Source organism: Panthera onca, chromosome C2, assembly GCF_046562875.1.
Source record: "Panthera onca isolate mPanOnc1 chromosome C2, mPanOnc1 haplotype 2, whole genome shotgun sequence".
In the NCBI taxonomy this organism is placed as follows: domain Eukaryota; kingdom Metazoa; phylum Chordata; class Mammalia; order Carnivora; family Felidae; genus Panthera; species Panthera onca.
This window is the reverse complement of record NC_138347.1, coordinates 149,717,903-149,740,318: the sequence shown is the minus strand read 5'-3', so window position 1 is coordinate 149,740,318 and position 22,416 is coordinate 149,717,903. Positions and strand designations below refer to the sequence as shown.

Genomic DNA, 22,416 nt, shown 5'->3' with positions numbered 1-22,416 from the left:
CCAACTCTGGACACTGTGAGTTGAAAAAAACGGTTATTGAATGAAATTGGAACGAAATAAAATCCAAATCAGACAACCGTCCCCAACAGGAAAGGAAATCTGGACACGGGGCAGTAAAAGACAGCCGTTAGGAAGGAGGTAAGGACAAACTATAATGCCCACACAGACTCAATCGTGGTACAAGTTGTTAGCAGAATGAGAGATAAATGGACTGATTTATTCAGCCACTTATAGCTAATATCCACGAGACACCTAGAGAAAAGGACTGGATTCAATCCAAAGTTTGGTGCTTATATAGACAAAAGATCATTTTATTGTTTGCCAATCGCTCATTTATGTATCTGTAACTGGAAAGAGCTGATACCTTACATTTTATTAAAAATGTTAATGCTAGATGATTGCTCTTTGGGGACTCATTTTTTAAGCATGCAAAATTCTACCCGCTTTAACAATAAGATGCACATACTGATGTTTGAAATCTAAGTAATCTCTTGACATTTGACTAAAAGTCAAAGCAGTGGACCACAGGACAAATAGAACACTTCACCCATGAAGGGTGACTATTAGCTTTGTTTCATGGTCTGTAAATGAGTTATTAAACTCCTCTATAAAGTTTTATTACTGTTCTAATCCCATTAATAACTGTCCTCAGTTTAAATGGCCTACTGTTTGCTGAATATGCCAGCAAAGTACTGCAATAATTGCTGCCCGACATTAGATTTTTTTCCTTCTAAAACTAAGGATAGAAAAGAGCAGGCATCAGAGACACTATGCAACACTGATTATACCCTTTAAAGGAAAAAAGGAAAGAGCCAGATGTTAGCGGTCTCTCTTTGTATGGGGATAACCTGCTTGATTCCACATTTCCATCTTTAGTTCCCAAGTGTTTGCAGCCTAGACAGAAGGGAATAAAAATGAATGTATGTTTCAGCACATCTCGAAAGCACTTATGGGGGAAAACAATTTACATCTTAATAGCTTCCTTTCATTACATTAACTCCTCCTCTGCTTTTCATCTTGGAGACTGCAGGAATGTTTGCAAACATTGGCAAGTGCAGGCAAGAATCACAGACTCTCCAGAGCTGCTAAAAGCTCTAGAGGCCACAAGCCGGCTTCCCACGGGCACTGGAATCGCTTCTCCGTCCGGTCTGCCTTCCAGGCTTGTGTCACTCACTTTGCCCAGAAGCTGAGCTCTCCACACCCGAGTCTTCAAACTGCTGGAAAGATCTTTCTCATGTCGAACAGGAAGTGGTTGCCCTGGAACCTTCACTAGGGCTCCAGGTCCTGCCTTCTAGAGCGACTCACCGCACGAACCTCCTCCCATTTCACAGGAGAGGTGGACACCTATCTGAAGGCAGTGCTGGGGGCGCATCTGGCCCTCGAGCCGACGTCCCGGCATCTTCCGCCGTTTCTTAAGAGGCCTGGCTTCCATCCATTCCTTCCTCACCATCTTGGATGCCTTAAGCTAAGCAGCCTATAGTGTCACCTGCGGTGTTTCTTCCATGTTTCACCCAGAAGTAAACTCAACATTCTTCCTCAAAGCAAGGAGACATCTGAAGCCCCACGGCTGGGACAACAGAAGGTACACCCCTTCTGAAATGCAGTGTGGGACAGAATTTGAGTTTCAAGTATATAGGAACATGGGGGGGAAAACAGGGCCAGGAGAAGCGAAGTCAATTCACGAACCCTTACTAAGACACGGAGCACACATTACTAGAAGAAACATCTTAGTCATTATAAACATTTAATGCACTTAAAATTAGTAAGATGGGAACCTTAATATTTCTTTTACTCAGTTCATGTTTGATAAGAAATTTTCAGGGTCTTTTGATTCTACAGTTTCAAGAGGTTGCCTTCTAAACTGGATTGATACGATCTTGCAACGTACACACATACTAAAAACCATTTTAAAACTTGATCTCTGTGTCTAAAATAGCTGGCTGCTCACAAAATATTCACGCTTCTTTCCAAACTGTGCCATCATTGCTGGGAAGAGGCTGTTCGATCATGCACTCCGCTGCTCAAACTCTCTGCAACCTGAAATGGCCATACCACCCATGGAACGTGAGCAAAGGAAATGTGTGTCATTTCTAGCTGAGTTTCTCCCTCAGTTGCGGTAAAATATACACCACATAAAATTTACCATCTTAGCCAAAAAGTCTACAATTCGGTGGTAGTAAATACGTCCTCAATGCTGTAGAACCATTGCCACTGTATCCAGACCACTCTCAATCATCCTAAATAGATTTTGTACCCATGAAACAGTAACTCCCCACCCCTCTCCTCCCCACCCCTGGCAACTGCCATTCCACTTTCTGTCTCTATGAATTTGTCTATTCTAGGTCCTCATATAAGTGAAATCATACAGTATGTGTCCTTTTGTGTCTGGCTCCTTTCACGGGGGTAATGTTTACAAAGGTCACCCATGTTGTGGTATATATCAGAATTTCATTCCTTTTTATGACTGAATAATATTCCACTCCACATACATTTGTTACGGACACCACACTGTTCATCCATTTATCTGTTGACGGACACGTGGGCTGTTCCCACCTTTTGGCTTTTGTGAATAACACCGCAACCGACATTTGTGTTTGAGTACCGGATTCCTCGTTTTCAATTCTTTTGGGCATACACCTCAAAGGGGGATTGCTAGATCATACGGTAATTCTGTGTTTGATTTTTCTGAGGAATCACCATACTGTTTTCAATAGTAGCTGTACCATTTTAAACTGCCATCAGCAATGCATAAAGGTTCCAATTTCTCCACACCCCTTCCAACATTTATTTCCCTTAAAAAAAAAAAAATCAATGGTCATCCTAACCGGTATGAAGTAGTATCTCATTATGGTTTTGATTTGCATTTCCCTAATAACAAATTACGCTGGGCATCTTTTCATGTGCTTACTGGCTATTCGTATGTCTTCTTTAGAGATATGTCTATTCAAGTCCTTTGTCCATTTTTGAATTAGGTTGTTTGGGTTTTTGTTGTTGAGTTGTAGGTGTTCTTTATATATTATGGAAATTAACCCCTTATCAGATAAATGATTTTCAAGTATTTTCACCTTTAGCTGGGGTTCTTAATAAGCAGGCCTGCCCTCTCCACTATTTTACTATTCTGCCTGCTGGATGTGAAGGATGCTAAGACCCAGGGGAGTAACAGAGCCACGAAACGGAAAGAGATGGGCACCGCATGGAAGAAAGCCACCCGCTAACCAAGAAGGCCACATAGTTTACTATTACATAACTGATAAACTTCTTTTGTATTAATCTACTGAAATTTTGTTCCTTTTCTCCATAAGCTACCGTTACCCAACCGAACAGTTCTCTTTCCAGATGTTCACAGTCTTTCTTAATTGTATGACCTGGGAGTTCATGATTTCCATCCTCTAGATCACATCTCCATTAGTGCCTCTTTTTTTTTTCCTTCAATGTCTACTCTTTTGAGAGAGAGAGAGAGAGAGAGCGCGCACACACATGCCAGCGGGGCAGGGGCAGAGAGAGAGAATCCCAAGCAGGTTCCACACTCTCAGCACAGAGCCCCAGACAGTGCTCAATCCCACGAAGCATGAGATCATGACCTGAGCCGAAACCAAGAGTCAGATGCTTAACCAAGTGGGCCACCAGGTACCCCCCATTAATGCCTCTTAGTTAAGGTCTTGGGCATTCCCCGATCAACCTTCTTTTTCTCAATTATCACAAACTAACAGCATCATCATTTTAAGACAGCCTTACCTAGAGTTCTGAAGTCCTTCTCAAGTCCTTCCCTCCCTTTGTAAATGGATCTTAGGCAACGCTATTTCTCTGTAACTTCTTAAGAACAACGGCTGAGTAAAAACTTTCAGTTATAAGATGAATCAGGTCCAGGGCTCTCACGTACATCATGGTGATTATGGTTAACAGTCCTATATTGTACACTTGCAAGTTGCTAAAAGAGTAGTAGTACTTAAGTGTTCCCACCACAAAAAAGGTAATTATGTAACACGGTATAACTCTGCCCTGTATGTGTACCAAATCAACACATTACACACCTTACAAACATATCACTGTTACATGTCAAGTATATCTCAGAAAGAAGGAAAGAGAAAGAATCTCACAAATAAATACCTAATTATAAAAAAAAGAACAATGGCTCAGAGATCGTATTTGGGGATTTTTCAGCACATTGCATTACAACCTATTTGAAGTGGTAAAGGTTAACTCATTTTAAATGGCTGGCAGGGTCTTAGAATCGAATTACTTATCTCGGGCTTCACTTCCAATGATCTCCTTACACAGTCCCACGTGAGGACCACTCAGCTGTTTTTAGTACTTACTTTGAAATACTTACACTAATTTTATTAATTACACATGAAAATTTTATATGTATTATAATGTGATGCTCAAAACCAACACATGAAATAGGTACCATTATCCTAAAGAGATTAGGACCCAAAGTATCTCACAGGTAACTTGTAGACTTAGGATTCAAACTCAGCTACTCCAATTGCCAAATCGTGTGCCCCTCTTTCACTTCCATGCTGACTCCTCCAAATCCTTCCCTAAATGATGGGTCTGTATCTTTTTTCTTAAAGCAAGTTTTGAAAACCTTTCTCAGGAGCTCTTTGAAATATTTCGAGGAGGCACAACTCATTCGATGCTATTCCCTGACACTAATATATAGATTCACACCTTCTGTTATATATCCCTTCCTCCTATGTAACATGTTTTTAATCTGATTTAATAAAAAAGCTTGTTAAGTGTCTTTTTTTCCTTCTACTGAAAAAACTTTGGTAAGGGATAACATGGCTTTGCTATTTCTGAGTATTCCTGCCATTAAGAAGCCTAGCTGAGGGCTGGTGAGGACGTTCTTGGGAAGGGGAAGAACGGTGCACGGGCCCTTCTGTCTCAATGAAACGTTAAAGAAAAGTGGACAGTGCCCTTTAACACCCAGCTCTCCTTATTTTAAAATTAAATACAATACAAGATGCAAGATGAGATCACTGCAAGTTTTTAGCTCCCTGAAATCGCTCTGCTAAATCCAAGATGATGGTCTCAGCCTCTGACAGTGATCTTCAGTGTGTTCTCAAAGCATCGGATCTGCCCGTAGGAGATCAGCCAGCTGGATCCCAAAAGTGAGGAACTAGGTGAGAGGTGAGGAAAAATCAGTAGAATGCTCAAATTTCATCCGATTCGGTGGCCTTAAAAGAATCTAGCACACGATGTCTTATGTAAATATGGGGCGGGAAGAAAGAGACAAAGCCTATCACTACAGAGGAGGCCAGCAGTTGGACGACACACGTGGCCAGGGCATTCTGTGGCTGAAACTGTGAACAGAGGGCAGAGACTCAAAGCACTTATTCTAGAAATGGAACATAAACACTACACTGGGTAATCCACTATCATTCATCCCATCAGTGCAAATTTACTGAGCAAATACCATGCACCAGGAACTACGCAGGGGAGACCATCGTGAATGGAACAGGCAGGCTCTGAACTTCATAGGGATTTCGCTCTGACAGAGGACTTGGACGTTAAGCAATTAACCGACTAATTTGTATTTTCATTAAAGCTGTGATAAGCACAATGGAGGAGAACATGGGGTATCAACAAAGGCTTCCTTGAGAAAATGGTGTTTGAACTGAACTCTGAAGGCAGTAACGAGGCAAGAAGGATGGGGAATGGTACACGGGAAGGTGTGGGGTGGAAAGAACATGACATCAGTTGAGATAAAGTGAATGAGGCCAAAGCACCGACAGCAGAGGGAAAAGTGGCTTGAGATGAAGTAGGAATAGGGGCTGTATGCTATGTTAATGATTCCATTCTTGCTCCTAGAGACAGTAGAGAGTTAGTACAGGGGGCAATAGAAGATTTGCCCCTGAAATGATCATTCTGGCTATTGCTACACGAAAAACAGGACACAAAAAATAGGCTATCTGCTACCTGATGGTACTTTCAGTTGTACTGACTTGGTGTTTTGCAGTGTCTGGTGTGGCTTTCACATCTGCGACACAGAGCATCCAGGATCACAATAGAAGGTTCTCCTCTTCCGTTTCTTCCCAAGCTCTTCCAGTTTGCAGTTCCTCTCCTTCTCTGTCTCGTGTCTCCTCTGAGCCCCCACGTCTCTCCTTGCTCCTTCTTCTGGAGCGAGCCTGTGTAAATCTCTCAGACTTAAAAAACGTGGATTCTGTTTCTCTCGAGATGTCTGTCCTTTCTCAACCTCTCACTTAGGTTCCTTTCTTCCATTTTTTATGGATGGTTCCTTCCTGACAATTATTCATCTTTGAAAAATAACAGGTACCTGCTGAACAAACACGGGGAGAGACAGGGCCAGCATGACTGGGATCAGTCCGCAGCCGCCACATGTATCTCTTCAACATTCAACAGACCAGTGGCTAAGCCACTTTGGACATAAGTTCCAGCCAAAGGCCCTCCGTTGCTGCCTTCACCTCGAAGGCAAGTTCAGAGATGACAAAAATGGCACATGAGCATGGTCTCCCTTGCAGCCCCCCATTTCCCGTGGGTTTCCTAATGTCCCTGTGGTTCTGAACAGTTATCACTATAGGGAGATCACCACGTGGCTGGTCTGTGTCTTGTCATTCCAATCAAGGACTTATGAGATATGTCTTTCAAGGCTGTGGCATTTACCTGGAGAAAATATACACCTTGATCAAAGTCTCATCAATCACTCATCTTTGTACAGAATTCACAGTATCTGGCAGGTGTACCTCAAAGGTTTTGGCTTGAAGTTTTGCAGGTTCTGGTGTGTTTTCTTCACTGAAGATGGAGTTGGGCTTCTGTTCTATTTGGACTTGGGGATGTGGGAGTAAAATGAAGTGGCTTTTTTCCCCTGTTACATACAAAAGGCCCTAAAAAAATAAAATCTGTCGTTCACCTAGCAATTAGTTATTACTTACCAAGCACGACACCAAAACGGTAGTAATAAAAATAGCTACTATTTGTTGGGGCTCTGTTATTTGCCAAGTGCTTTACACACATGATCTCATTTAAATCTTACCAACCCTGCAAAGAAGATTTAAGCTCTACTTTATCAACGAGAAAACCAATTTCATGGTCCCACTGTGAGGACAGAATAGGGTGTTGGAACTCCAGATCTCTAGATTTTTCATTTCATGGAAGAAAAACTCAAGTAACGCACTCCGTCTCAGAGTCGGACATACAAATAACGTGATAAGACAGGAGACTGGCCACAGCTCATAGGCAGACATGCCCTCAAGAAGCACAGTCCAAGCTAATAACTCCTATATCCTGAAACCACTTTCTCCAAAACCCTGCCTTCGCAGGCTTCAATATTTTTTATGGTTTTCTGTTAGAACCTAAGTCTAATTGTATGCTTGGATTTGTTAATGGAAACTTATAGATACAGACATTTATATATATAAAGAATCCATTTTATAGCTTTCTTGTTAGGGAGTGTTTTGTTAATTACAGCATCCTTTCTGAGGGGTTTCAAAGTCTGCAACGATTCATTCATCTGCAGAGTACCTAGATAAATATTATTACAGCAACTTTACAAGTAGGAAACCAAGAAAATGGGGGAAAGGGGGAGAATACTGGCTTTTCTGCTGATTCATTAAGTAAACTATTGGCTAGTGTGAGTGGCAAGCCAAGAAAACACACACTTTGGAATCTTATGACGTACCGCACGATTCCACCAAAGAAAAATACTGACCTGTAGAGATTGAGCTCAATTAAAGATTTTCCAGACACTTAGTTTTATCTCATCCCCACATGCGGCTTTGAAAACTAAGCCTGCGGTGTGTCCTTGTCCAAGAAAAAGATATAGCCTAACATTTAAGCTGGGATCCTTGTTGTCTCCAAGTTTTATTACAAGTCTGTCTTTATCCAAATACTAGCTTGACAAAGAAGAGAGGTGAACGCATCTTTGAACAAAGAAAAGCCCATCTGGCGTCCACCTTATACTACTCTTAGAAAAGGTTTGGTAACAGTATCCTCACAAATAATTTCATGTCAATTTAAGCAAGGCCCATTCTAACAACATGAGAATAATTTCTTACGGAGGAAAGCTACTGAATTAAACTTGCTTTTCACATGGGAATTTACTTCAGATTTAGGTAGACATGTTTAAACACTCTTTGAAGCAAATGGGGGCAATTTTGTTAATGCAAAGTTTCAGTGATATCAAGATAGTAAGAAGAAAGAAAAATTCAAATACGTAACGAAATTGTTATTTAAATATATACAAGTTTCTTGGGTAACAATATTTTAAACTCGATTATTTGTGCCTTTTTTAAACATTAAAATTTATACATTATGTTAAGGGAAAGAAATCAAACAAAGGCCACATATCATATTGTGTGATTCCATTTATATAAAATGTCCAGAAGAAGCAAATCCATAAAGAGAGCAGATTGGTTGTTTCCATGGGATTGGGAGAAGAAGTAAAAGGGAACAAATGGAAGGGATACACGGGTTTTGGTCTGTTTTTTGTTTTGTTTTGTTTTGTTCTGTTTTTTGGAAGTCATGACAATGTTCTGGAATTATACAGTGGAAATAGTTACACAGCCTTGTGACAACACTGAAACCAATGAATTAGGAACTTAAACATGTTGAATTTTGTGGCGTAGGAATTCGATCTCAATTTTTAAAACTACAGTTTAAACAACCGAAATTTCACTAAATACAAAAAAGTATTTTCTATAATTGTCTTGAGAAACTTTAAAATATCAATCCTTAAAATCAGTCTTTCCTCCCACATGATGGAGTCTGTAGTCATGAGGGCACAGAAACTGCTGTTAGGTACAACAGGGCATTTAGAAAGATGGGGGTTCAGAAAACTGAGGTGAAATCCTTGGGGCCACTAAGGAAATTAGGCCACGGCAGTCAGTGGGTCACCCTGGGACCTCTGTGTCCTGAAAGACTAATAGGTTTATTTTTGTGGCATTGACTATGGCCATTAATGCACTTAGGGTCAGCTGGACTGTGTCCAGAACTAAAGAGAACCATACAAGAGCCCATCGGGGTCCATTAGAGTTGATGCTACTTAGGCAATCTGTTCATGCAAAGTTTTCACAGCTTAGCCTAGAGCTGGGCCCCAGTCAGCTTAGAGACACGAGTCAAAATAATAGGATTTTTGTTTTAGTTCACTGATTTATGGGGTGGTTTGTAAACCGACAACAGCCAACAGAACTTGAAAATAAACACCGTTTAGGATAAATTGGTATAACTGAATAAATTCTCAGTTGATGAAGTAAAATGAATGTCAAAATCAAGGAACACTACGTATTTTGAAAGAGATGTTAACAAGGGATGCTATTAACAGAGGGCAGCAGAAAAATAAATATGTCTCTTAACAGCTGAAAAAAATCAACGAAATACCTCTGGCATCTTAAACGATAAGATATTATAAAACACAAATTGTGATATCACTGTAGTCTAAACTCTACTCGCACACTCAACAGGGTGAGGTACTTTATTCCCCCTGCAGGTAACTAAAATAACAAATGTTGTCTAAGTAGCTCCAAAGGGGGAAACAAGAATAAAGTAGGGTAGAAATTAAGAGAGAAGCCAGTTTCAGCTCAATATAAAGAAACACTTTCTAATAATCAGGATTTTCTCAAAGATGGAGTATGCTGCTTTGTGGGGAAAAAAAAAAAAAAAAAAAAAAAAAAAAAGAGGTTTTCTAATGCCAGAGGCATTCATGCAGTAATCTCTCAAGGTGACAGCCAATAAGAGATCCCAGCCCTGGGCAGGAGCTGAGTCACTGAAGGATTTTTTTTAACCTGAATTATCATTAGCTTCACCCAAACCAATGGTCTAACCTTTACAAGTTAGTCAAGGTAGGTAGGTAGGGTAGTCTACCAACCAATTACCCAAGCCTCCATTAAAACTGAATTGCAGTCTACCACAAGTTTCCAGATGATTTTAAAGCTTTCAATAGCTTTTGACAAAAATAATAACCTCGTGCACCCTGAACGTACCAACCAGTTCTGATGTTTCCCACTGTGCTCACCAGCCTTCCCAGGACTGCAGCCACTCGGCCTCCTGCTGTTCGTCTGACATGCCAGGCACGCGCCCTCTTCGTGTCCAGTCTGCCCACCGCCCCCCCGCCCCAGGGATCTGCTTCTTCAGTTCTTTCACATCCTCACTTAACAATCACCCTCAAAGTGAGGCTTTTGGCTACCCAAGGTAGGGTTTTCTATCCCACATCCATCCAGACATTTCCTAATCCCTTCGTCCTTTCGCTTTTTCCTCGGTATTCGTCACCCTGTAACATCTAATGCTATCTAACATCACCCTCTTGTTCGTTTAATTTGGTTTGCTGTTCATTTCCTCCACCGGAACCTAAGTTCCACGAGGGCAGAGATTTCTGTCGGTTTTGTTCATTGCTGTGCTCCTCACACTTGAACAATGCCTGGCACCAGGACTGAAGGAACCAGATCAGGGCTTCAAATTCTCTGTTTTTGTAAATAAGTTTTTACTGAAATACACTCACACTCATTCCTTTATGTATGGCCTACGGTTGTTTTGGAGCTCCAAGAGCGGAGCTGAGTAGCTGCCCGAGTCTGTGGCCACCAAGCCTAAGGTATGTGCTGTCTGGCTCTTCGCAGAACAGTCTGCCGACCCCTAGTGCACCAGTTGTGGGGCCATGTGAAGTTCTGCTTCTAAATGTCTAGGTAACTGAACTGGGTTAAAGATGGCCAAGGACTCTTTGCAGCTCCTGTTATCAAGAGGCGGAGTCTCTTTTCTCAGCTCTTGAACCGGCCTGGCTTCGTGATTTCCCTCCACCAACGGCACGTGATGGAAGGGGCACGACATTTCCGAGGGGCCTCACAGCTCTCATACGGGCTCTTCTTGAAGGTGGCTACCGTGTGAAGAAGAGCAAGGGAGCCCCCCTGGAGGATGAGAGGCCCCACTGAGGATCCAGGCAGACAAGTGAGCCCAGCCCATGCTGCCAACCCACAGAATGGTGAGAAAATAAGTGGCTTATTTTAAGTGACTTAGCCTGGGGGTGGTTTATTATCTAGCAACGGCTAATTGACACAATGAGATTTATTAATTATCATTTTTAGATTAAACCCTTTAGGCAAATTTCTGCTCTTCCTCATGTATCTTCATACCACTATAAAGGCAGCAGGCTCTTCCTGTACATATGAATTTATATGCAACTTCCTGTTATTTCTTTGTGTTGTTATTTCCTAACTTGAATCAAGATTTAATAACTAACTTTCACAAATATGTTGACTTGTAAAAACTTAAGAGTACTTTTGATATAGGTTGAGTTAGTTACTGTATAACAGAGGTTGGAAAACCATGGCCAGTGGGCTGGCCACCTCATTTTGGAAATAAAATTTCACTGAAGCAAGGTCATGTTCATTCATTCATGGACTGACAAAGACCATACGGCCTACAGGCCTACCACATTTGCTGTCTGGTCCTTTGCAGATGTTTGCCAACCTCTACTGTACAGCCTAATTTTGAATCTCATTCATAAAAGTAAAAGAATCTAAGATAGCTTCCAAGTACCCGTGCAAAGCCCAAGCAACTCTCAGTGACTTCCCGGTCTCTTCAGTTAAACGCCAATTCAGGGAGTTTTATAATAACCCTGGGAAGAAAGGAGTATTTTGAGTTCTGACATGAGCACAAACCAGCAGAGACAAACCGAACTTCTCCAAATGTTTCTTTCAGAGGCGCTACAGTTTTCTGGCTGCGGCAGTGTGTCGCGTAAATACATTTTCCTGACATTTCTCTGCTGGTAAAACTGAGCTGGAATTAATATCCATTATTGAAAGGTCATCGCACAGGGACAGGCCAGCAGCCACGTTTAAAATGTTAATAACTCTGATATTTTTCAAATGTAAACACAAGGTCTTCCTTTGTTTTATAATTCTCGCCCTAAATGGTTCGTTTAAAACTGAAAGCGGTTAAGCAAAAAAACCTGAATTGCGTAATGCGGGTGCATGCTGGTGGGATGGCGACTCTCTTTACCAGTCTGTGCGCTTTTCGGCCTGAGAGGCGGTGGGCACCGTACTGAAGCCTTCCCATATACCACCTCCCGTACCTCGTTGAGTCTGAGATGCCACGGATCGGAAGGAACAGCATTATTTCACATAAGCACGAAGAAAGAAAAAGTGCTGCGGGCTGCATTGCGTCGCACGCTTTATCACTAAAAACCCTATCCTACCCTCAATGCAAGGGCTGAGACTTCGGATATGGAGTCACTCGCTGACTGCCTTTCTATGTACATAAAAAAGGAACATGTAAATGAAATTAATTGGTTTAGTTTTTCTAAACAGTTCTTCCCCTTTGGAGGCCAACTCTGCTCGCTCTTCAACTCAGAATCATCAATGTCCATGTCGTTCCACATGCTTGATCCGTCAGAGCACTTGATACAGGAGAGCAGGGGGGGAGCAGACCCTCCAGAGACCTCTCAGCGCTGTTAGCGCATGGTCTGAGGCTGAAACTCAGTTTACGCCGGCCTAACACAGCACTGGTATGAAGCACTCGAAGGCAAGAATACTCATTTCCTCCTCTACCTTACAGTTCACTTATATGCAGGTGACTTTTCAAGTATCAACGTTGGAAATAGCTCTCTGTTTGGAAGAGGGAACTGAATTCTGTGGGAAATGTAATGAACATATAAACGAGTGATTGAGCCAGAATTTATCCAAAATAAAGATTAACAGGAAGACCTAATTCAAACCAACCACTTACATTCAAGGCCACAGAGTGGCAGGTCACCAATGACTCTTCGCGCGGCCACACTCCGGTGAATCTTAATACGCTCTGGGTTTGCAAACATGCGTCAGATCTTACCCAGCTTTGGAAAAATCAGTCTGCACAGTCAGTAACCAAGGGGTCTGAGAAGCGGCAGAGCTTGAAGGAAAATCAGACCTTGCGCTCATCTCTAGAGACTGGAAGCAGACTGTTCTGCAGGCCGCAGGAGCCTCCCCGCCTCTCTTCCCTTCTACCCTCTAATAGAAGGGGCCGGCAAGGAGTTCCCAAACCCTGTACTCTTGGAACCCACCACCTTTCCTCACCCCGCCATCCTTGCGGCCTGGCCACGCTCCTCAGCCTTAAGACCACGTGGACCCACCTCGCCCACTATCTCTTCCTCATCTGCCACCGCAGCTTATGACCACAGCCGTTCACCCACCGTCTCCTGCAGTCAAAACAGAAAGACGATTTTGCACGTCATCCTTCAGAGGCAACGGTCTACCATTTTCAACCGGAGCCCCTTCCACTGTGACACGTGGAACTCACAGTCGTTAGCAAAAGCCCTCAAATTGTCCACTTCCTTCTACACATTTCTAGGTGGTGCTGTCTTGTTCCGTACAGCTGCTTCTAGACCGAAGGTTGGCAAAGCTTTTTCTTAAAAGGCCATAATAGTAAATGTTTCAGGCTTTATGGGTCACACAGTCTGTGTCTCAACTACTCGACAGTGCCATTATAAAACAAATCCAGCCAAAGATACATGTAAATGAAGGGACGTGTCTATGTGCCAACAAAACTTTATTTGTAAAAGCAAGCAGACAGCTGGTGGGCAACAGTTTACTAATCTCAGATCAACAGTCTCCACCACCTGCTTCTTCTCTCCCAACTGCCATCACCCTCAGACCACTTATTCACTTCCGCTCATTCCCTGAGCACAGTATTAACACTAACATCACTAATATTATTAGCATTAACTAACACTACTCTTGCCACGATTACTTTTGTGATTTCCAGTTCACTCCACAAAGCCTGGAATGGGGCCAGGAATCAGGAGAACTGAAGCTTCCATGGTTGCGGCTGGGGACAGACTAGAAGAGGAAAACATTACGAATGTAAAACAGCCCCGCTGTAAAGAGGGCCCTTGACACGTCAGCGTCACTAGCTTCCTGGCAAATCTGCCTGGGCTTCTTCGGGTGCTCTGGCTCTAACAGTCCGCCGCATGCAGTATCCCTGTAGCCACAGAGGTCACCTCATAACCAATCCTTCCATACCTGATCTCTCAGTTCCCTAAGTGCCTCTCTTCGAGCATTTTGTCCTTCATCTCGCCTCAGCCACATAAGTCCACATTTTTACGAGCCAGGACCTACAGTCTCTCTATTCTCAAATTCAGACATCTGACTCCTTACCGACTCTCTCAACCAGCCAACAGGGCTGCTAAGAATCTTACCAGCACTATTTTGTAGTCTCCTAATCCTCGGTCCAAAGTTAGAATGTTCTGAAGGGATTCGTGGGTGGGCTTTTTGTTCAACGAAACAAATATCAGTAAGATTTACAGGAAACCAAGTGACGTCACCAAGACGGTGATAGAGACGGTTCCTGACTTTACTCCCTTCACGACAAGAAACAACTATTCAAGAACGAGACACCACTGAGAGAATCCTTGAACACAGACGTAAGGCTGAAGTCCACCCCTGTTACCACAGAGAACGAGACAGACCACATTAGAAGAGGAAGAGAAACAGCCACCTGGTGACCATATTGCCCCTCCCCCAGGCCATGGCAGCACCCCAGGGAAAGGTCTCTTCAATTCCGCTAATGGGAAAAAGAACCCACAGGGACAAACAGCAACCCCCTCAAAGTTTTGAGTTGCTTGGCAGGAGACCCTCGTCTGATCTTGCACCACGGGATTGCAGGGGGGAATCTGCGGGGCTCAATCACTGGACATCTGACTACCGGTGAAGCAGGGAAGGGCTTCTAACACCCAGCACAGGGACCTGGGCAGACTGAGTTTGTATCTGCGGTGCCCAAGCAGTAATATCAATGGACAGCTTTACTCATCTGTACATTCCAGTTGGGGGTGCACCGTGATCAGGGAACTCACTGCACAGTGCGGATCTGTCTGATTTGGATCTTCAAACAAGTTTTGCCATCCCTAGAGCCCAGTTCGCCCATGCCCAGGCAAGGCGCTGAATCACGGCCTTACCTGCTATGGGGAGTAACTTCCAGCACAATCTGACTAGAAGGGCTGGTGACAAGTGGAAGCAGTGCGACCCAGTGACACTTGAGCCAAAGGCAGTTGAGGAAGCAGAGCTGATCCTCTGCAGAGCAAAGCCAGTACCGGGCATGGAGTATTCCTGTGCTACATACAAGTGGAGGATTCATTCGCCACCAAGGCTGAGGGTAACTCTTGGCTCCTCTCAACTAAGGGGGCTACTTGGGAAACTGAGGGTAACATGGAGTGGCGCCTTTATATCTTGTCCAGGCAAGGGAGCAGCAACGTAGCTCCACGCACTGTGTAGGGTGTTATTTGGCCCCATTGGACCAGATGGGCTGGGGACACATCCTCGAGGCTGTGAGCCCAGTAGCACTTGATCCAAGAGGTGGGCAAGCAGAGCCAACAGTTTGCAGACCAAGCCCAGTGGCCCTGTTCAGTCAGAGAACTCAGGGTGCAAGCTGGCTTGACTTAGGTCAACAAAGAGCTTTAGCAGCTTGAGAGTTGTTTCTCCTAATGTTCTCAGGCAGGCAGTGTCATTCGTAGCCCTGCTGGTTGCTGAATTATGGCCTTCAGCCAATCTAACCCGAACACACAGGCAACGGTAGAGCCCATTCCATAACCCAAAGTACAGTGGCACATAAACACCGAGCACAGCCCATGGCTTTGCCCATCTGCAGAGCAAAACTGGCAGCCTCACCTGACAAGGGAATTCAGTACACTCTCACCTGATTCAGATCCCCAAATAATGAACTCTACAGGTGCTGGATACCATCCTGCTGTCCTGCTAGGGCAGGGAAGCTAATTCATAGCCTCAATCTCCTACTGAATAAAGTACTCAGTCTTGACCATCTAGAAAGCCTAATCGGAGAATCCAACCAACCGTGGAGCCCATCCCACAGCCTCACTCAGATAGGGAACAGAGCCTGAAATCCTATCCAACTGTTCCATGCCAGTGGCACATCTCTTCCATCCCTGAGGACAAATAGTTGCCTCACCTCCAAAACAGACAAAAACAGCCCATCCCACTTGCCCAAGGACATTTCCAGCAAACACACCCAGAAACCCAAGCTGAGCTGACTGGTGAAGAGCCATCTCTGCCAAAGGAAACTTGCAAAGTCTGGAAGAGGATCTTGATTACTCAAATGCGTGGATATTAACCCAAGGAATAAGGATCATAAAAAGTCTGGTAAATATGACACCATCAAAGGAAACTAACAAAGCTCCAATAACTGGCCGCCCCCCAAAATTGAGATCTATGCACTGTCAAGACAAAGAATTCAGGAAAATCTTTTAAAGAAGCTCAGTGAACAAGAAAACACAGCAAGGAGATGAATTAGAAAAACAATGCATAAAAAAAACAAGAAATTCAATAAGGAAATAGCAACCATCAAAAAACAAACAAATCCCCGAGTTGAAAAGTAACTAAATTGATGAATTCAATAGTGCTTTCAGAGTAGACTCAGCAATACAGAAGAAGGAACCAATGACCTGGAGGAAAGGTGATTATACAGTCAAAGAAGCAAAAAGAAAAAGCGATGAAAGAATAAAGAAAGCCTACAGGAATTATGGGGACACAATAAAAGAAAAAATATTCACATTATGGAGATTCCAGAATAAGAAGAGAAAGGATATTTAATGCAATAATTGCTGAAAACTTCCAGAAACTGGGGAGAGGAATGGACATCTAGATGCATGAGGTCCAAAGGACCCTAAAGAGGTTGAACCTGAACAGAGTTACACTGAGACACATTATAATCAAGTTGTCAGAAGTAATAAACAAAGAAAGAATTTTAAAAGCAGCAAGAGAAAAGAAAGAAGGTTACATACATGGAAACCCCCACAAAATTCCTGCCAAATTTCTAAACAGAAACTTTCAGACAAGAAGAGAATGGGATGGCATATTTAAAATGTTGAAAGAGATTAACTATAAACCAAGAGTTCTATACCCAGTGAAACTGTCTTTTAGAAATGAAGGAGGAACAAAGACTTTCCTAAATAAACAAAAGAAGTTCATTACCATCAGAAATGCATTATAACAAATGCTAAAGGAAGTTCTTTGAGTGGAAGTAAAAGAATACCAAATACCATCATAAAAATACAAAAAGATCCTGTAAATCTCACTGGTAAAGGTAAGTATACAGTCAGAGCTAGATTCTACAATACGTAACAGTGGTGAATAATACTCTAGTTTACAAGTTTTAAGACAACAAAGGTATTCAAAGTAACCATAATTACAATAATCTGTTCTTAATTACACAATTAAAAAAAACCATCTAAATTGTAACAGCAATAACCTAAAATGTAAGAGAGAGAGGTACAAGTGTCAAGTTTAAAAACTCAGCTGAAGTTGTTATCAGCTTAAAATAGGGGTGTTACAAGCTTAAAATATTTTACATAAGCCTCAATGTAACAAAAAGAAAAAAATCCCATAGTAATTACATAAATAACATGCCAAAAAAGTCAAAACATATGGTATCAGGACATCAAAACTCAAAAAAAAAACAAAAACAAAACAAAACAAAAAACAAAAACAGGTTAAAGAACAATGAATACAACCAGAAACGATCAACAAAATGGCAACAGTAAGTCCCTACCTAACAATAATTTCTTTAAGCAAACAAATTAAATTCTCTAATGAAAGGACACAGAAGGGCTAAATGAATTAAAAAGCAAAACAAAACAAGATCCAGCAATATGTGAAGAGTCTTCACTGAGAGTGAGGGGATGAAAGAAACATTTCAAGAAAATGGTAACCAAAAAAAAAAGCAGGGGTACATATGCTTATGTCAAACAAAATGGACTTTCAGCTAAAAATGACCAGAGACAAAAGATCATTATATGATAATAAAGAGGTCAGTACATGAAAATATACCAATTATAAATATTTATGTGCTGAACATTGGAGTTCCTAAATATATAAGCAAAGACTAACTGATGTAAAAGGAGAAATAACAGTTATACAGTAATAGTTGGGGAGTTTAATACTCTACTCTCAACAAAGGATAAATCAACCAGACAGACAATCTACAAGGAAACAACAGATGTGAACAACACTAGAGACCAAATGGAGCTAACAGACATACATAGAGAATTCTACCCAACAACGGCAGGATACACATTCTTTTTAGTCACTTTATTTTTGAAGTTTATTCATGTATCTTGAGAGTGTGTGTGCGTGCATGTGCAAGAGCAGGGGAGGGGCAGAGAGAGAGAGAGAGAGAGAAAGAGAGAATCCCAAGCAGGCTCCACATTGTCAGTGCAGAGCCCGATGTGGGGCTTGAACTCATGAACCATGAGATCATGACCCAAGCCCAAACCAAGAGTCGGACGCTTGAGCCACCCAGGCACCCCCACATTCTTTTTGAGTGCACACTGAACATGTTCTAAGACAGACCATACATTAGGCCACAAAACAAGTCGTAGCAAATTTTAAAAGACTGAAATCATATTAAGTATCTTCTCTGACACAATGGCATGAAACTAGAAATCGGTACCAATAGGAAAACTGGAAAACTCACAAATACATGGAAATTAAACACTCTCATGAACAACATGGGTTAAAGAAGACATTAAACACGAGATTAAAACAAAGTTTGGGGCGCCTGGGTGGCTCAGTCGGTTAAGCAGCTGACTCTTGGTTTCGGCTCGTGTCATGATTTCACAGTTCACGGGATCAAGCCACACAACAGGTTCCATGGTATGAGCACGGAGCCTGCTTGGGATTCCCTCTCCCCTTCTCTCTCTGCCCCTCCCCTGCTGTGTGTGCTCTCTCTCAAAATAAATAAGTAAACTTTTAAAAAAGAAATAAAACAAAGCTTGAGACAAATGGAAATGGAAACAGAGCATATCAGAACTTGAAGGATGCAGCAAAAGTAGTTCTAAGAGGGAAGTTCAGAGCAATAATGCCTACATTAAGAAGAGCCCAAATGAACACCCTAAATCTACACCTGAAGGAGCTAGAAAAAGACAAACCAACTGTAATGTAATGGCATTGTATGATGACAGATCGTAGCTACACTTGCGGCGAGCACAGCATAACGTACAGACTTAGCGAATCACTATGTTGTACATCTGAAACGCAACTGTGCTTCAATTTTAGAAAAAGTACTGAGCCCAAAGTTAACAGAAAGATTAGAACATAAATAAATGAAACAGAAAACAGAAAAAGAATAGAAAAGATTAATCAAACTAAGAGTTGGTTCTTTGAACAGGTAAACAAAACTGACAAACCCTCACTAGGTTAATCAAAGAGAGAGAGAGAGAGAGAGAAACAGAGAGAGAGAAAGGTCTCAAATCAACAAAATTATAAATGAAAAAGGAAACATTACAATGGACACCACAGAAATTCAAAAGATGATTAAGAGGCTACTATAAACAACTACACACCAACAAATTGGACAACTTATAAGAAATGAAAAAATTCCTAGAAATGTACAACTTAGCAAGACTGACTCAAGAAAAAAATAGAAAATCTGAACAGACAGATTACTAGTAAGAAGATTGAATCAGTAAGCAAAAACTTCCCAACAAAGAAAAGCCCAGGACGAGATAGCTTCACTGGTGACTTTTACCTAACATTTAAACAAGAATACCAATTATTCTCAAACTCTTCCAAAAAAATTTAAGAGTAGGAAACATTCCTGAACTTGTTTTTACAAAGCCAGCATTTATCCTGTTACTAAAAACCACAAAAGGACACTACTAAGAAAGAAAACTGCAGGCCAATATCCCTGATGAATATAGATGCAAAAAATTATCAACAAAACACTAGCAACCCAAAGTCAGCAGCACAGCAAAGGATCATTCACCACGAATAAGTGGGATTTATCCCTGGGTTTCAAGAATGCTCCAACATATGCAAAATCAATGTGATATGTCACATTAATAGAAAGAAAGGAAAGAATCATATGATCATCTTACTAGACACAGAAAAAGCATTTGATAAAATTCAATGTCCATTCATAAAATCTAAAAATTAGGCATAAAGAACATACCCTAGCATAATAAAGGCCAAATATGACAAGTCTACACTTTAACATTAGCCTCAACTGCGAAAGACTAAAAGCTTTTCCTCTAAGGTCAGGAAAAAAAGGCCACTCTCAACATTTCTGTTCAACATAGTACAAGAAGTCCTCGCCAGAACAATCAGGCACGAAAAAGAAATAAAAGTCTTTGTAAAGGCACATAAAAGGAATTGTAAACAAAGAAGCAAAACTGTCTATTTGTAGATGATGGCATTTTATTTTTTTAATTTTTTTTTAATATGAAATTTATTGTCAAATTGGTTTCCATACAACACCCAGGGCTCATCCTGACAGGTGCTCTCCTTAATGCTCATCACCTACTTTTCCCTCTCTCCCCCCATAAACCCTCAGTTTACTCTCAATTTTTAAGAGTCTCTTATGGTTTGCCTCCCTCCCTCTCTTTTTTTTCCCCCTTCCCCTCCCCCTTGGTCTTCTGTTAAGTTTCTCAGGATCCACATAAGAGTGAAAACATATGGTATCTGTCTTTCTCTGTATGACTTATTGCACTTAGCATCACACTCTCCAGTTCCATCCACGTTGCTACAAAAGGCCAGATTTCATTCTTTCTCATTGCCAAGTAGTATTCCATTGTATATATAAACCACAACTTCTTTACCCATTCATCAGTTGATGGACATTTAGGCTCTTTCCATAATCTGGCTATTGTGGAAAGTGCTGCTACAAACACTGGGGTACAAGTACCCCTATGAGATGATGTCATTTTAAATAAAGAAACTCTAAAGGCTCAACCAAAAACGGTTAGATCTAATCAGTAAAGTCAGTGAAGTCGCAGGATACAAAATTAACAAAAAAATCAATAGCATTTCTATATGCTACCAATGAATTTTCTGAAAAACGAAGAAATCAATCCCAGTTCCAACAGCATCAAACACAACAAAATCTTAGGAATAAACATTAAGTAAAGAAGTGAAGGATGTCTATTCTGCAAAATACAACACACTAATGAAAGAAATCAAAGAAGAAAGGAAGAAATGGGAAAGTATGATATGTCCATGGATTGGAAGAATATTGCTAAAATGTCAAAAATACCAAAAGCCATCTAGATATTCAATGGAATCCCTATCAAGATGACAATGACGTTTTTTACAGAAGTAGAAAAAAACACTCCTAAAACCCAGATGGAGCCACAAAAGACCCCGAATACTTAAAGAAATCCTGAGAAAGAAGAAAAAAAGCAGGAGGCATCACAGTTCCTACTTGCAATCTAGAGTATAAATCTATGGTCATCAAAACACTATGGTGCTGGCACAAACACAAAGAGACCAATGGAACAGAATCAGAAGCCCAGAAATAAATCCAAGCACATACAGTCAACTAATATTTGACAAGGGAACTAAGAACACTGAGTGGAGAACAGATAGAATGAAACTGGACCTATATTTTACACCACTCATGAAAATTAATTCAAAATGGATTCGATACTTAAATTTAAGACTTGAAACCATGAAAGCCCTAGAAAAAATATATAGGAGTAAAACTTCTTGACATGCATCTTGATAATGACTTTTTGGATGTGATGCTTAAAACACAGGCAACGAACAGAAAAATAAACAAGTGGGATGACATCCAACTAAAAACCTTCTGTACACCAAAGAACCCATCAAGAAAGTAAAAAAACAACCTATGGAGTGAGAAAAAGTATTTGCAAACCATGTATCTGACCAGGGGCTAAAATCCAAAATACACAAAGAAATCATACGGTTGGGATGAGCACTGGGTATGATGAATCACTCAATTCCACTTCTGAAACCAATATTACACTATATGTTAATTAATTAACTTGGATCTACATAAAATTTTAAAAAAAGACATCATATGACGCAGTAGCAAAAAAAAGTAACCCAATTAAAAAATGGGTAAAGGACCTACCTGAACACACACTTCTCCAAAGAACATACACAAAAGGCCAACTGGTACATGAAAAGATGCCTAACATCACGAGTCATTAGAAAAATGCAAATTAAAACCACAATGCAGTATCACCTTATGCCTGTTAGAACGGCCACCACTGATAAGGCCAACGATAACAGATGCTGGCATGGATGAGGAAAAGGACCCTTGCGCACTGTTGGCAGGGATGTAAATTGGTGCAGCCTTCCCATACTATGGAAAACAGTATGGAGGATCCTCAAAACAAGCAGACAAACAGAACAAACAAACAAAAAACAAAGAGCTATCATAGGATCCAGTAATTCCACTTCTGGGAATACACCCAAAGGAAACAAAAACACTAACTCAGAAAGCTACCTGCACCTGCATGTTCACAGCAGCATTATTTACAGTAGCCAGACATGAAAACAAACTAAGTGTCCATCAAGCAATCAATGGATAAAGAAGGAAGGGTGTGTATGTATACACATAATGGAATATTATTCGGCCATAGAAAAGGAAAACCTACCATTGGTAACAACATGGTTAAGCCCCCAAAGCGTTATGCTTTGTGAAATAAGTCAGAAACAGAAAGACAAATATTGTACGAAT

The 22,416-nt window shown here is 41.3% G+C and overlaps 1 protein-coding gene across 13 annotated transcripts in view; it reads right to left on the bottom strand.

Moving 5' to 3' along the window:
• ULK4 (unc-51 like kinase 4) overlaps nucleotides 1-22,416 on the bottom strand; it is a 577,302-nt gene that overhangs the window by 224,445 nt on the left and 330,441 nt on the right. The window lies entirely within an intron of this gene.